Here is a 16,569-nt window from a genome sequence, read left to right as displayed (position 1 = left end):
TCCTTTACTTTACCCAGGCACAGACACCGCATCAGAATAACTTGTGCACAGGTTTCCGTTGCACACCCCACAGAGTTCTGTGTCTTCAGTCACTATCCTTTCCTGGGCTGCCACAAGCTGCCCAAGGCTGCTCTTTTTTTGTAGCTTGCAGGGAATTTCAGGCCCTGGGTCAAATCCTTTTAGAGGACAGCCTGAGGTATGGGGTACAGCCTGCCAGGAGAGCAGCTGGAGGCCCCGGGGCTGAGAATCTCCTGGAACAGGCCTCATCTAGACAGCTGCTTGTCTGGAACATGGTCTGCCACACGTCTGTTCCCCTTCATGGAGACAGGTGGCAGCCATTCTGTGAATGCTGGTGCTGAGAGACCAGGTCGACAGTGATTCCTGTCTCTTGCATGTCTCACAGTTGTCAAGGAGCAAGAACTCTCCAGAGCGTGAGAACCACCCATCCCAGTGCAATGCTGTTCAAACCTGAAAAGCCTTACAGACTGGAGTCCTGGTGCAGGTCTCCTGGGAGGGCGGCCATGGAGAATTTCAGTGAGCAGGACCAGGTAGGAGGAGGCCCAGCTGGCAGGGGCCTTCCCTGGTCCTTGATCCTGAAATGTCTGTGCTCCCTCAGCAACAGCTTTCTGTGTTTCTCACCTGAAATGAGCTACTCATTTATTTGAGACCCAGGGTTCCACAAAAGTGAAGTTTATTTATTCAGAGATGAACAAAGTAAACATTCTAAAAGAGTGAAAAGAAGTATATTTCAAAAAAGTACCTAGTTTGCCTTTTTTTTCCATTTTGTTCAAGTTCTCTTCTTTCTGGGTCATGTGAGCATGTGTAGAACATTTCCCAAACCTTACCTTTTAAAGAAAATTGATTTCAAAAGAATTTTTGTGTGCTAAGTTCAAGAATGCTTGAAGTGAAAAGAGAAAAATCAATCTGTCATTGTTGGTGCACAAAAGTGCTACATTTCCACAAAATACAGGTAGGTGAATTTGGAGTCCAAGAATTCATGACAATGTAGGTTCCTTTGGATAATGAAGATCTTCTTTCCAGGTATCACCACCTCTCCAGAAACCTGATAGCCAGATATTTTCTACAGTTCTCTGGGGTTCCATTCACTCTGCTGATGGTGTCCCACAAAGGACAAAGTTTTCATTTTTTCATGTTGATTCACTATTAAATTTCTCATGCAGATGAGGTGCAGTGAGCTAGCTGCATACCTGTCCCAGTGCTTTTGGATCAGATCAGGCCACCCACACTTCAGTCTCCTAACATTTGTCCTTTCCTGGTGTCTGTGCACTGCTCCCCCAGCTTCATTATGAATAGTACAGTGACATGCTGTGCACTGTGGTCCCCCTGCTGTGCTGGAGGGCAGTCCTGCTGGCTCCTGCTGAGTGCATTCTGGTCTCTGATGCCCAGCCTCCTTCCCTGGTCCCATCTCTCCTCTCTACCCTGTCTTTCTCAACTCTGGTAACTACTCTGTACTTACTGTGAAGTCAGCTTGCAGCTCCCATGTGAGTGAGAGCACATGACATGTCTCTGTGCCGGCTCATTTCACTTACCTGGTGTCCTTCAGTTCCAGACTCATTGCTACAGATGACAGAACTGAAAACAGTTTTTGTTCAAATCATGTTTGTTTATTCTCCTTAATCTTGAAGATGGTATCATATTCCGGAAACCATTCCCAAATCCATCTTGTGAGACTTGTGTCTGCATTTTGTCCTAAGAATCGGTGAGTGTAGGAGCAGACTGGGGTAACCTGATCAGTCGATAGTAACTGGAGAACAGAGAGGGCAGATGTGCATCAAAAAGAAACTTTATTTCAGGACGGCTCTTGGGCTTGCTACTCCACCAGGGTACTGGACCTGAGAAGGTGCACATGGCCCCGATAAGGCTGGGTTTTTCTAACCCAGGTTGGTGGAGGGGAAGCTCAAGGACTCCTTGTCCTCCTGGGATTGGCTATGGTCGTTTGTCAGCTCCTGATTGGTTGCTCCCTCGGGCATGGGCAGGCTGCTTGATGCCCTGCCCCCATCCAGTCACCCTAACAGTGAGGTTTACATCTTACTTCAGGACTTTGGTCCCCGTGGATTTCCTGTGCACGTGTGCTGTATGGTGAGGCTCTGACTTCAGGTGTTGATATGAACAGCAAGTTTGCCAGCCATTCATTCCCCAGAGGTCCTGTTCCCCTGGAGTGACCCTAGCCCCTTGCACATCCTTTCCTTCTCTGGGTCAGCATTGTCCTGGGCCCCCATTCTCCTCCACTGGTGTATGTGTCTGCCTTTAACCAGAGCTACACTGTCTCTGTTACTGTATTTTGAGTAGGTTTTGAAATCAGAAATGTGATACTTTTCACATTGTTTTTTTTTTTTTGCTTCCATTTTTGAGTCCTTGTGATTCCATGTGAACATTAGAATGATACTTCTTATTTTTGTACAAAAATGTCACTGGTTGTGAGCATGGTGGCACATACCCATAATCCCAGTGTTTCAGGATGCTGAGGCTGAGGATGCAGAGTTCAAAGGCAACATTGGCAAAAGCGAGGCTCCAAGCCACTCAGTGAGACCCTGTCTCTAAATAAAATACAAAATAGGGCTAGGGATGTGACTCAGTGGCTGAGTGCCCCTGAGTTCAATCCCTGGGACCCTCCCCACTTTCATAATTGGAAAGTGATTGAACTGACCATGGTTAATTTGGATAATTCCTTATCCTCACAAAAACCAGATATCTTTACATATATCATTTCTTTCAGAAGAATTTTGTAATTTTGTTGTTGAAGACTTGGCAGATAGTTTCTCAACAAGTTAATGCAACTTTCACCCTCTGTTTCATGTCCTGGCTATTTTCCATTTCTGTTATGCATTTATTCATCTCACTCTCTACCCTGGCTCTCTGATGTCCCATGTATTGCAGGCTTCTCCTCCAACTTGTTTTCATCTTTTACTTTCCCTAATTTTAATATATTTGAATTTGTTATTCTTCATTATTGCTTACTGTTCTTATGTAGAAGTGCTTTTCTTTTCCCTTAGAAAAAATTTCTCTGCAAACTTCTGAAACTTTTAGTTTTGTATTTTACAAATCAATTATGAATTAATATTTGTCCCTGGAATTGAGGGAAATGATGCATTTTTTTTTTTTTAATTAGATACCTGTTTGTCATGACTCATCTTTTATATTGCATATGAATGTTTCTACTTTTCTGTGTTTTATGTCATTCAATTTTCCGTATGAATTTCAAGCCACTAAAATTTTTCTTGTTGTATCTCTTTGTTCATCTCCTTGGTAATACTATGCTGTGTCCAGTAGGATAATATAAAAGTTCTTTATTTATAGTCTCAGTCACTTAAGCCCTCTGAACATGCACTTTTAGACTTCTTCCCCATCACACAAACACCATAGTGTATTTAGCCAGTCCTAGAAGGAATAGCGTATTATATAGCTAGGCTTTCTGGCACCAGTGCTTCCTAGACTATAACTGTGCACAGCATTTACTTTGCAAGATACCAAAATGGTCATGTGTTAGGTTTGTCTGTACAGCCATCCCTACCTACACATTAATAATTCCTTTACTATGGATAACCATGTATATGTAGCCCATTGTTAATCAAAAGCGTCTTTGAGAAAAACATTGTTCTATGGTACATGACTGTATATTGGATAATCCAACAGTCTGCTGTCTAAAATATGATTGGTGTTACACATTTCTTAATTCTTATTGGACTTGGACATGTACTTTTTGTCGATGATTGTAATTGTTTGTTAATTGGGTATTTGACATATATCCCATTGTATGTTGATAGTAATTGGAAGATATCATCAAATTGTTTCTAGATGATTGTTCTTGTTTACTAGTTGGTTAAATTTGATCCAAAGTGAAGCACTTACCCATTCTGCTTGTTTTCTTGGTGTAGTCAATAGGATGAACTCAATCACCAGTTACCATGTCATGACCACATCAATGAATTGTTGTTTGTACAAGCTCTTAGACATTTTACTCAGAGGGTTCTTTTTCTTTTTTTAAAATTTTTTCTTAGACATGGGGGTACTTTTGATCCTTTGGCTTCTAACATTAAGAGTGGAATAAAAGAATAGAATATCCAAAGTGAAACAAATGTACAGTAAATACCATTTTATTTCCATACACCCTCAATTACTATGAGTCAGTGAAAATGCTTTCTTTGGTGGGATCCCTCCCAAATACTTAGCTCCCCCTATTAGCATTAACTTTGTCTTCAGGGATTTCTAAGTATACATACTGTCAGGATAACTAATATTAGCTCTCTTCTGCACATTAGGTAGTATGGCTCTATGATTCCATGTTTTAGATTTGCACCCTACAAAGACATTAAGGGTACCCTGGGAGCACTCCGTACTTCCCGGACTCAACAGTGAGAAGGGTGTGTTTACTCTTCTGATGCTTTTCTCCATAGTTCCAGTCTCATGCCTCTGTTTTAGGAAGTGAGTACACACAAAGAATACAAGTTTTTTTCTCTTTCTATTTTTTTAAATTTTATTTTGAAATAATTACAGATTTACACAATGTTGTACAAATAGAATAGGAAAATCTCATGTACTATTCATTCATGTTTCCCCAAGAGATACATCATAGTATCTATAGCAACTTTAAACCAGTAAATCTTTTTTTTTTAATTTTTCATACATGTGTATGTCTCATTCCATCCTTCCCATCCCCAGCACCCCACTTTTCCCTTCACTTTCCTCTGTATAATCCACATTTCCTTTATTTTCCCCTACCTATGCCCTACTATGGATCAGCATCCCCTTATCAGAGAAAACATTTGACCTTTAGTTTTTTGGGATTGGCTTAATTCACTTAGCAAGATATTCTCTATTTTACCTGCAAATGCCATAACTTCATTCTTTTCTAAGACTGAGTAATATTCCATTGTGTATATGTACCACATTTTCTTTATTCATTCATCTGTTGAAAGGCATATACGTTGGTTCCATAGTTTAGCTATTGTGAATTGAGCTGCTGTAAACATTGATGTGGCTGCATCACTGTAGTATGCTGATTGTAAGTCCTTTGGGTATAAACCAAGGAGTGGCATAGCTGGGTCAAATGGTGGCTCCATTCCAAGTTTTCCAAGAGATCTCCATACAGCTTTGCAAAGTGGTTGCACTAATCTGCAGTTTCAACAACAGTGTATGAGTGCACCTTTTCCCCCACATCCTTACCAACATGTCTTGTTGCTTGTACTTTTTTTTTTTGGTGCTGGGGATTTGAACCCAGGGCCTTGTGCTTGCGAGGCAAGCACTCCTACCAACTGAGCTATATTCCCAGCCCAGTTTTGTAGTGTTTTTTTTTTTTTTTTTTTTTCCTCCTTTGAGCGGCCGGGGATTTGAACCGCAGTCCTTATGCATGCTAGGCAAGTGCTCTTCAAAAGGAACTATTTCTTCAGCTCTGCTTGTACTCTTGATAACTATTCTGAGTGGAGTGAGATGAAATTTTACAGTAGTATTGATTTGCATTTCTCTTATTGGAAGAGATGAACTTTTTTCATATATTTGTTGTTCAAATGTATATCATCTGTGAAGTGTCTGCTCCGTTCCTTAGCCCTTTTATTGATTGGATTATTTGCTTTTTTAAAATATTTTGAGTTCTTTATACATCCTGGAGATGTGTGCTCTATCTGAAGGTCTTGTGGTCTAGATTTTCTTCCATTCTCAATGATTGTTTTCTTTGCTGAGAAGAAGCTTCTTAGTTTGATTTCATCCCATTTATTGATTCTTAATTTTACTTCTTCTACTCTAGAGCTCTGGAGGTCTTGTTAGGGAAGTCAGGTCCTAAGCCAACATGATGAAGATTTGGGCCTGCTTTTTCATTTTTTCAGCACAAGGTCTCTGTTTTAGTGCCTTAGTCTTCGATCCACTTTTGACTTGGGTTTTGGGCACTGTGAGAGACAGAGGTTTAATGTCATTTTTTTACATATAGATTTCCAATTTTTACAGTACCATTTGTAGAATAAACTATGTTTTTTCCAAGATGTATTTTTGGCATCTTTGCTCAGTATGAGATAACCATGGTTATTTTGTTTTTTCTCTTTGCCTTCTATTTTGTACCTTTGGTATACATATCTATTTTGGTGCCAATATCATGCCAGTTCTATTATTATTGCTCTGCAGTATAATGTGTAATGTTGTGATGTGTTCTGCTTCATTCTTCTAATGATTGCCTTGAGTATTCTGGGTCTTATTTTTCCACATGAATTTCATGATTGGTTTTTCTTTTTCTATGAAAAATGTCATTGGTATTTTAGTAGGAATTGCATTGAATCTGTATAATGCTCTTGGTAGTATGGCCAATTTGACAAAATTAATTCTAAGAGCATTGAAGAACTTCTTTTCTTCCAAGGTCTTCTTCAGTTTCTTTCTTTAATCTGTAGTTTTCATTGTACAGGACTTTCACCTCTTTTGTCGGATTGATTCCCAAGTATCTTGTAGAGACTATCATGAATGTGGGTTTTCACCTAATCTCTTGCAGTGGGTTCATCACTTATATATAGAAATGCAGTTGATTTTTGTATATTTTCTATATCCGTCTGCTTTGCTGAATTCATTTGTGAGTTCTAGAAATTTTCTGGTGGAATATTTTGATTTTCTAAATGTAAACTCATGGCATCAGTGAATATTGATAATTTGAGTTCTTTTCCTATTCATGTCCATTTAATTTCTTTCACCTGTCTGGTTCAGAGTAGAAGTTTTTTCTTTTCTTTTTTTTTTTTTTTTTTTTGTGTGTGTGTGTGTGTTTGTGTGTGGTTGTGGGAATTGAACCCACAGCCTTGTGCTTGCAAGGCAAATGCCCTATCTACTGAGATATATCCCCATCCCTAAGAGTACAAGTTTTGATAACCAAATCATGGACTAAATATTTGGAAATCACAGAAACATGAGAACATCTCCTATGTTGAGAATACAACCTTCATGTCATCAGTCTCTCCTGGCATGCTCTTCCTTTTTGTGGGATATTTTAGAACTCAGTGGCCTTTGAGGATGTGACTGTGAACTTCACTAAGGAAGAGTGGGCTTTGCTGGATCCTTCCCAGAAGAATCTCTACAGAGATGTGATGCAGGAAGTCCTTAGAAATCTGGCTTCTATAGGTAAGGATGATGTTTCATTCCATAATCAAATACAGAGCACCAGGAAGTATTTTTTACCCTCATGAATTTGAAATGTGAAAAGGCAGTATTTTGTGGAATGAACTGGGCCTAATGTCATTGCACTGTGCTACATAAATGCCAGAATTCTTTTTTTTCCCTCCTTTTTTCATCTTTTTTAGTGTTGCATTTTAGTTGTCCAAATTATAAATCCCATAATTCTTTCTGAAATCATGATGATTCATAATTACTGTCCTGGGTCTACATTTTAGGAGCCAGTTGGGAGGTCCATAATGTTGAAGATCAGAACACAAATCCTGGGAGAGATGTAAGGTAATTTGTAATTGTAAGAGTAAACAGAGTGCCTTGAGGTAATTCTAGCCTGTTTTATAATTTTACAAATAAGCAAAGAAAACAAACATGTGAATTATGTTTATTCTTTATTCACCAGATATAAACTTTAATGTAAGATACATGTTTCATGTATTTAAAATTAATTGATTTTTGACAGTAGTAATAATGTGCATTTATGATAGCACTGTTTTTGTACTAGCTATGGAGAAGCATTGTTGCAAAGTGATCATGATATTGTCTTTCAAACAGTTTAGACATGACAGAAAACCAGTAGTTTCCTTGACCTTGGTTATAGTGTAGTTCAAATGCCTTTTAATAAATGCAAAAATATAATTAGCCAACCATAATTTATTTATTTTTTATTATTATTTTTTTTTTTTTACAGAAGTCATATGATACTCTGTAAAAATTTAAAAAGGTACTCTGGAAAAATGTTCAGTGAGAGTCCATATCCAGTTGTAAAGGACATTCCTGCTAGAAAGTCCATGTGAAAGCAGTATGTGTGGGTAGATCTTCATTTATCAATTTTTTTTTTTTTTTAAGCAGGCACATAATATCTCACTCTGCATACACAGCATATGAGATTAAGGAGAGTGAAGGGAAGCCATATGAACTTATACAGAACAGCAAATTCATCATTCCTCTCATAAGTGTTCAAGGACAAGCATCAGAGCACACTGTAAATGGACCTTATGAATGTTTGACATGGGAAAGAGAGTTGAGTTCCAGGTGTTTTCAAGAATATGGAGCATCTCATACTGGGGAGAATCCTTGTGAATGTAAGGAACTTGGGAAAGGCTTCTCTGGTTCAAATTACTTTCAAAAACATGTACATACTCATACTGGAGAGACCACTTATAGAAGGAAACAACGTAGGAAACCCTTCATTAGTTCTGCTAACCTTCAATTACATGAACAAACTCATACAAGAAAGAAGCTCTATCAATGTGAACAATGTGGAAAAGCCTTCACTACTTCCTCTTACCTTCAAATACATAAACGAACTCATACTGGAGAGAAGCCCTATGAATGTAAACAATGTGGAAAAGCCTTCACTACTTCATCTAACCTTCAAATACATAATCGAACTCATACTGGAGAGAAGCCCTATGAATGTAAGCAGTGTGGAAAAACCTTCACTCAGTCCATTCAACTTAACTCACATGAACAAACTCATACAGGAAAGAAACCCTATGAATGTAAACAGTGTGGAAAAGCCTTCACTACTTCTTCTTACCTTCAAATACATAAGCGAACTCATACAGGAGAGAAGCCCTATGAATGTAAGGACTGTGGGAAATCCTTTACTTCATCCAGTCACCTTCACTCACATGAAAGAACCCATACAGGAAAGAAGCCCTATGAATGTAAACAATGTGGGAAAGCCTTCACTAGGTCCTCCTACCTTAAAATACATAAACGAACTCATACAGGAGAGAAGCCCTATGAATGCAAACAATGTGGAAAAGTTTTCACTACTTCATCCAGCCTTCAAATACATAATCGAACTCACACTGGAGAGAAACCATATGAATGTAAGCAGTGTGGCAAAGCTTTCACTCAGTCTATTCAACTTCTCTCACATGAACATACTCATACTGGAAAGAAGCCCTATGAATGTAAGCAATGTGGAAAAGCCTTCTGTAGTTCCTCTTATCTTCAAATACATGAACGATCACATACTGGAGAGAAGCCCTATAAATGTAAGCAATGTGGAAAAGCCTTTACTGCTTCCTTTTACCTTCAAGTACACAAACGAAGTCATACTGGAGAGAAGCCCTATGAATGTGAACAATGTGGGAAAGCCTTTGCTTCAACCAGTGATCTTCACTCGCATGAAAGAACTCATACAGGAAAGAAGCCCTATGAATGTAAACAATGTGGGAAAGCCTTCACTAGGTCCTCTTACCTTCAAATACATAAACGAATTCATACTGGAGAGAAGCCCTATGAATGTGAAAAATGTGGAAAAGCCTTCACTACTTCATCTAATCTTCAAATACATAATCGAACTCACACTGGAGAGAAGCCCTATGAATGTAAGCAGTGTGGAAAAGCCTTCACTCAGTCCATTCAACTTCACTCACATGAGCAAACCCATACAGGAAAGAAACCCTATGAATGTAAACAATGTGGAAAAGCCTTCACTACTTCTTCTTACCTTCAAATACATAAGCGAACTCATACAGGAGAGAAGCCCTATGAATGTAAGGACTGTGGGAAATCCTTTACTTCATCCAGTCACCTTCATTCACATGAAAGAACTCATACAAGAAAGAAGCCCTATGAATGTAAACAATGTGGGAAAGCCTTCACTATGTCCTCTTACCTTAAAATACATAAACGAACTCATACAGGAGAGAAGCCCTATGAATGCAAACAATGTGGAAAAGCCTTCACTACTTCATCCAGCCTTCAAATACATAATCGAACTCATACAGGAGAGAAGCCCTATGAATGTAAGCAGTGTGGCAAAGCATTCGCTCAATCCATTCAACTTCTCTCACATGTATGTACTCATACTGGAAAGAAGCCCTATGAACATAAACAATGTGAAAAAGCCTTCACTGCTTCCTCTTACCTTAAAATACACAAAAAAACTCATACTGGAGAGAAAATCTATGAAGGTAAGCAGTGTGGTTAAATCTTCACTCTGTCCAGACTCTTTCACTTACATAAGCAAACTTGTACAAGAGAGAAGCCCTGAGAATGGAAACAATTTGGGAAAGCCTTCACTATTTCCTCTGACCTTCAGATACATAAGTGGACTCATACTGGGGAGAAACCGTATGAATGTAAGCAGTGTGGAACACTTTCAATACTTCCTCTTACCTTGAAATACTTAAGTGAGCTATAGAGAAGCTCTGGTATGGTTTATATTTCAGGTGTCCCCCAAAAGCTTAAGTTTAAAATAATGCAAAAAGGATCAAATGAGGAACAATTGGGTCTTGAGAGTCTTAACCAAATCAGTGAATTAATCTCCTTATAGGAATTAACTGGTAACTGAAGTGTTAGGGAGTACTGGAGATGGTTGAAATTAGGGACATGACTTTGGCATACATCTGTTTTACCATTGGAGACCTCTCACTCTGCTTCCTGTCCATGATGTGAGCTGCTTTCCTTTGTCACATTCTTCCACCATGATATTGTGCCTCACCTCACGTGCCGAAGAATGGAGCCTGCTTTCTGTGGATGGAGACCTTAAATAAACTCTCCCTCTTCTACAATTGTACTTGATGACTCTTTTAGACACAAGAGTAAGAAAGTTCAGTAAAATATACATTGGTCCTGAGAGTAGGGTCCTTGGTGTAACTCCTGTAAACATGTGGTTCTAAGCATTTGGCGCATTTTGGAATTGGAGGAATTTTGAGATGTTTAGCAATACAAGCTGGAAATTGTTTAGTTTGTCTGGGGAGCTTAATGGCCAATACTGGTGAGAGCTCAGAAGACCAGAATGCATAGAGGACTGTGGACAGTGAAGACAGGAATTGAGAGGGTTTAGAGGAAAAGGAGGACACCATTGGTAATTGGACTAGAGACCATTCCTGTTAGGTTCTGTGAAGAAATTGTGTGCATTTTACCTGTGTCCTTGTATCTTCTGAACATTTTAAAAGTGATGGACTTCTTTATCTGGCACAAGAAATTTCTAGGCAGTACAGCATTCAGGCACTGGCATGGATTTTTGCTGGCAACTTTTAGCCATATTTATTGTCCTAATCAGGAGCAGAAAGCAGAGCATAGCAGAAAGATTTGGAAAACATGAACTTAAAGAGTAAAACTGGAGGTAAGGAAGTTGCAGTTGTTAAAGACTTTACTGCCACTAAAGAAATGCTAAATACTTTGACCAGAGACAAAAAGAAAGATGGCCTGAGGGCATCTCAGGTGCTGGCAAAACCACACCATTCTCATGAATTTCAAGGGGATAACAGTGAAAATTCTCTAGAGAAGAGACTGGTGGAGCACCCTTCTTACACAAGGGGGCCTGGGAAGTTTTTTCAACTTGGTCAGCTACATAGACACTCAAAGGCTGCTGCAGCTAGGATCCCTGGAAGCTGGGCTTCTGCTTGAGATGGTGACAGACCTTGGTGTCAACCATGTGCTGCTTTCTCTGCAGGAATGCAAAATGCTAGAGTTAGGGAGCCATGGAAGTTTCCATGATGATTTCAAGGGAAGACCAGGTAGGCAAGGCAAGGTGCAGCAGGGTTAGAGTCCCTTTGGGCACTCCCTGACAAGGCAAGGTTTGCATATTTGATGAGGAAGCTGATGATGCAGTGGAGACCCTGGAAATTAAAAAAAAATACCTGTAATGTGGGATGTCATCCTAGGAAAGCTGCAGGAACTGAGCATAGACAACTCAAAAGAAAGACCATTTAGCTGAAACCAACAAGGCACAATGGTGAAGCTCCATGAGCCCTTTGAAGAGCATATCGCAATGCCAGGTACCCCTGGTGCCGGACATGGAGCTTCAGGACCTGTTTTCCCAGCTGAATTTTGGTTTACCTATGGTCCTACCCCTTCTTTCTATGCTCCTATTTTTGTAAATTAAAATGTTTGTTGTGTATTTTTATAAATTAGCTGTAAATAGCTTTTGATTTTTACAGGAGCTTATAATGTGAGTTTGAACTGAGATTGAGGAGACTTTGGAGTTAAACTTGTGGGCAGTCTTGGAAATGGACAAAATGTACTTTTGTTGGAGGTGGTTGTGAGCTTTTGGGGGCCAGTGTTGCAATGTTACAGTTTGCATGTGAGGTGTCCACCAAATCTTCATATGTGAGCCAAAGCCAGAAGGTTCAGAAGAGAAATGATTTTGTTGTGAGAGTCTTAACCCAACAAGTGAATTAATCCCCTAATAGTGATTAAATAAGTGCCAACTTCTGGGGTCCAGCACCACAAAACCTGTGGGTCAGGTGAGGGTCAATGGGGGATTAGAAAAAAAAAAAAAAAAAAAAAAACAAATGTAGATTTTAAAGCAGGTGGCATGCTACTTTTGATGGAGAAGCAGCTCTAAAGAGTTATGCCAGAAATCTTTATATATTTCTCAAAAGCAGGTTAAAGAGTGTACAAGCCTTATTTGTATTCAGGGAAGTTGCATAAACTAGTACATCTATGTAGCTTTTCCACTGTTGTAAAGTGCAATGTTGGAAGCTTTGTGTAGCTTTCAAGAAAGTTCATTGTTTAAAGTTACTGTTTCATGGGTAGAAACAGAAGCAGAACTCCTGGAACACTGTGGCTGTCCAGCATAATAATTTATCTATTTTCAGGAGCTATGTGTCTGCAATCAATGTCAGAGTTGATAGGAGTCTTGCACAACACCTCATGCAGGCAATTGCCACATCAGCTAAGCATCCTGTGCTGTGGCACAGGAACATTCCCAGGCACTGAGCATCCACAGCCATGATGTCATCCTATCCTCTGTCACCACTCTCCACTTTAACTGAATTTGTAGGATGTGGCTGGAGGAGTGAGAATTGGGGATGTGGCTTTGGGTATGTATTTGTGTTTAGCCAGTGGAGACCTCTCTCTGCTTCCTGATCCTAGTGTGAGCTGCTTCTCTCTGGCACACTCTTCTGCCATATGTTCTGCATCACCTCAAGCCCTGAGAAATAGAGCCTGCTGTCTATGGATTAAGACATTTGAAGTCATGAGCCCTTAAGTAATCTTTTTTTACCTGTACAATTTTGCTGGTTGGGTCATTTAGTCATAGCAGCAAAATAACTGATAAAAACAAGCCCTGTGAATGTAAACAATTGAAAAAGCCTTGTTCCAATCATCTTCAAATACATGTACGAATTCATACTGATGAGAAGCTTTATGACGTCAATGACGTTGGAAAGCCTTCATTTTTCCTTCTTGCCTTGACAGACATAAATCAATTCTTATTGGAGAGAAGCCTTATAAATGTAAGCAATGTGGCAAAGCCTTCACTCAGTCCGGTTACCTTGACTTACATGGACAAATTCATACTGGGGAGAAATGATGGCTGTTAATGATGTGATAAATCCTGCACTATTTCTGATTATCTTCACGGGCAGGAACAGTCTCCTACTGGTGAGAAGCCTTATGAGTGGAAGCAATGTTCCAAAGCCTTCACTAGGTCCAATCGCCTTCACACACATGAACAAACTCAAACTGGAGAGAAGGGCTTTGAATGTAAGAAATGTGGAACAGTATTCACTAATTTTGCTCTACTTAATATGCACACAATAGCTTGTACTGGAGAAATTGAATGTGAAGAATGTGCTAAAGTCTTCAGTAACTTTCTACTTGCCTTCATATAATTGAACTTTGTCACACTAGAGACAAACCTCACAGATATAAATGTGAGATGGTCTTCACTAGTTCAGATTGCCTTCAAATGCATTGCAAATGTTAATTGGGGTCCAGTTCTAAAGATGAAGGGGAGAGCAAGAAAGAGGCAAGCATATAGGATGACTTCCTTTTGCTTTTATTATGTATTTCAGGATCATATCAAGTTACATTAGGTTACATAGTGTAGTTAGCTTTGAGCATTTGCATATCACATAACGTGATTCTCAGAGTCCATTAGTACCAAATGGTCTTATAACATCTCCAGGCCTGAAGAACAGAGGAGTTGCAGAGCCATTGAAACATGGGGTCTATTGTTTGGAGTTATCTCAACTTGAGAGCATCACTCCTTTGTATATTGACTGGCCTGAACTCCCTACCTCTCTTCTTTTTGTGTTGTATGGACTTTTGAATGAACATAACTTCTGTGTAAGGAAGGTGGAGGGAGAAAGCAAGGGAGACATTGGCAAAAACAAGCAGAGCATAAATAAGGCAAGAATCAAGAAACATCCTCCATTGTAAAGCTGCTTGATCCATGTAAAATATAGTAGCCATGAGGTTAACCAATCTAATAAATCCCAACCTCTGTCATCTTGTTGCACCTTTCTTCTGATGTCTTTAAAATCCAATTCTTTTTGAATGGGGTTACTACTATCAGTTAAATTGAGACAACCACATATTATGAAATTCCTGGCTTCCCTTATGATGTAATTGCAGCAGATAATCAATAGCTCTAATATCAAGCACAATATGACAGATACAAATTTCAGTAGAATTAACAATTCCCGCTAAGTACAGCAGCACTATCAATAGAGGAATAAACTTAGTAGCCAAAATCATTGTGGAATTTTGGGTAAGTTTGGTAAACAAAGCTGTAACCAAATTTTCCAGGGTGCATTTTAAATTCATCTACACATAATTGTTGAGCAGATGTTGTGAAACTATTCCCTGAAGTCACCAGAGTATTAGAACACCAGTGTTTCCTTGGGCCTCTTGTTCTTGGAGAGTCCTTCTTTGAATCAAGGTCCTCTTCATCCAGTATCAAATGGAATTTCAGAATTGGATTGTGAAGTCCTTGATGGGAACTAATGTTGATTAATGGGTCTCAGACTCTGGGCAGGAATCCAGACAGGACCTGTAGGAGTAAGAACAGAATATCCCTTCCCCCATGTAATCAAAGGTACAGGGTCCCAGGATATTGAATTTTGTGGAACTCAGTATTTTACATAAATCTTTGGTAGTGGTTTCTTAGGTATAATGTGTCTGTCCAAGGCAGAGGACCAGCAATGTGTATTATCTTCATATTGTACATTAAGAGCATTTATTGTGAACAAATGATGTGCACTGGCCATATAAGGCTCGAGGATGTATGTATGGTAACATAAAAAAGAATAGAGGTGGAAGTGAGGAAAATGAGTTACATTCTTCTGCAAGAGTGCATTAGAATGTACACTTCAAGGGTTTATATTTTCCCAAGTAGGGGAACAAAAGGGAGGACAATGAGAACAATTATTAATGATGAAATGGGTCTGTTGAAATAGAAAAGGTTTTTATTAAAGAGTGAGCATTTTGATGAAAGAAAATGTGTGACTGAGAGAATAAAGTGATTTTATAGCAGCATCAGCACAAGTATTTCCCTGAGTGAAGTGGTCCAGGAATCTGTGTGGCTATAGATATGAGCAAGAAATACTGGAACTGTACAATCCTGTAAAGAGATTGAAGAGTGATGAACAGGGATAACAAATTAGAGACCAAATGAGGTGACAATTGCAGAGGAAATATATGATGCATCAGTTTGGCTATACACGGAGAATCTGTAATGATGTTTTAAGGCGGTGGGAAACTTAGAGCCAAAATAATTGCAGCTAATTCAGTTCACTGAGGAGAAGCTTGAGGCAATGTGTAATAATCAGTCCAATTTTATATCAGTGAATATAGATAACATACCTGTTGTTTTCCTCCATCACTATAAACAGTAATCTCACTGGAAAGTAGAATGTAGTAGATTTTAGAAGATGGAGCATGAGAGACTTGACACAATAAGGGGAAGTGTTCATCCAGAGGTGCATGGAAAACATTAGGAGGTAAAAGTTAAGACAGCTTGATAATATGAAGAAAATTGTAAATACTGTTAATGTACAACTTTCCATAAGTAAGATAAAGTATATCTATATGAATATCTGTCCAGTAAGAGATAAAATATGATTGCAACTATCTGAGATTAATTGAGCAAAAGAGAGAATATTTCTTCCTAAAAATTGAGGAGAATGTATCCACTCTATTATATACAATTCTTGATTTCAAATGGCAACAATTGCAGCAGAGGCATAAGGCTTTCCAGTAAAGATTATTAGAGATAATAGAACATGAAGTTTTGGGATTCTTAGAACTGTAGGTAATGTTTCATTAACATGCTGAAGAGCTGCTGTCAGTGTGGAAGTTAACTTGCAAAAAACTGGTGGGATTATGTTGGTTTTTCAACAGCTGCAAAAAGTGACAGCGTATCAGTAGGTAAAGAAATATAAGGTCGGGCCCAATTTAAATGTCCTAAACATTGCTGTGTAAAAGGAATATTTGGAAGGAAGAGTCAATTTTGGAATATGAGGAATGGAATAACGTTGGAGTAGCTTATGTCCTAAATAGTTAATAGGGAGTTGTCATTGAATTTTTCTATGGTCACATGGAGGCTAGATTGTAATAGAATGTGTTGCAATTTAGTTAAAGTATCTTCTATAAGTTTGGCCCAGCAATTAAAATATCCATATAATGATAAACAAGAATATGTGGGAATAATTGTCAGAAAGG

The 16,569-nt window shown here is 38.9% G+C and overlaps 1 protein-coding gene across 14 annotated transcripts in view; it reads left to right on the top strand.

The window, feature by feature from the left end:
• Positions 1–16,569, top strand: part of LOC306663249 (zinc finger protein 124-like) — a 368,872-nt gene that overhangs the window by 76,707 nt on the left and 275,596 nt on the right. For 4 of the 14 annotated variants that reach the window (XR_013764403.1, XR_013764405.1, XR_013764406.1 and 1 more), the window contains 3 exons: positions 6,981–7,107; positions 7,377–7,437; positions 8,005–12,857. The exons of 3 other annotated variants lie outside the window; for them this stretch is intronic. The gene's annotated coding sequence lies outside the window, so the exon portion shown is untranslated. Of the gene's footprint in view, positions 1–1,041; positions 5,213–6,980; positions 7,108–7,376; positions 7,438–8,004; positions 12,858–13,490; positions 13,550–16,569 lie in introns of those variants that run through there. 7 more of the 14 variants (XR_013764411.1, XR_013764412.1, XR_013764413.1 and 4 more) reach the window with 4 other exon arrangements.

This window comes from Sciurus vulgaris (genome assembly GCF_902686455.1).
Source record: "Sciurus vulgaris genome assembly, chromosome: 6".
In the NCBI taxonomy this organism is placed as follows: domain Eukaryota; kingdom Metazoa; phylum Chordata; class Mammalia; order Rodentia; family Sciuridae; genus Sciurus; species Sciurus vulgaris.
Note: the sequence above shows the minus strand (reverse complement) of the source record. Positions and strands in the feature narration are given on the sequence as shown.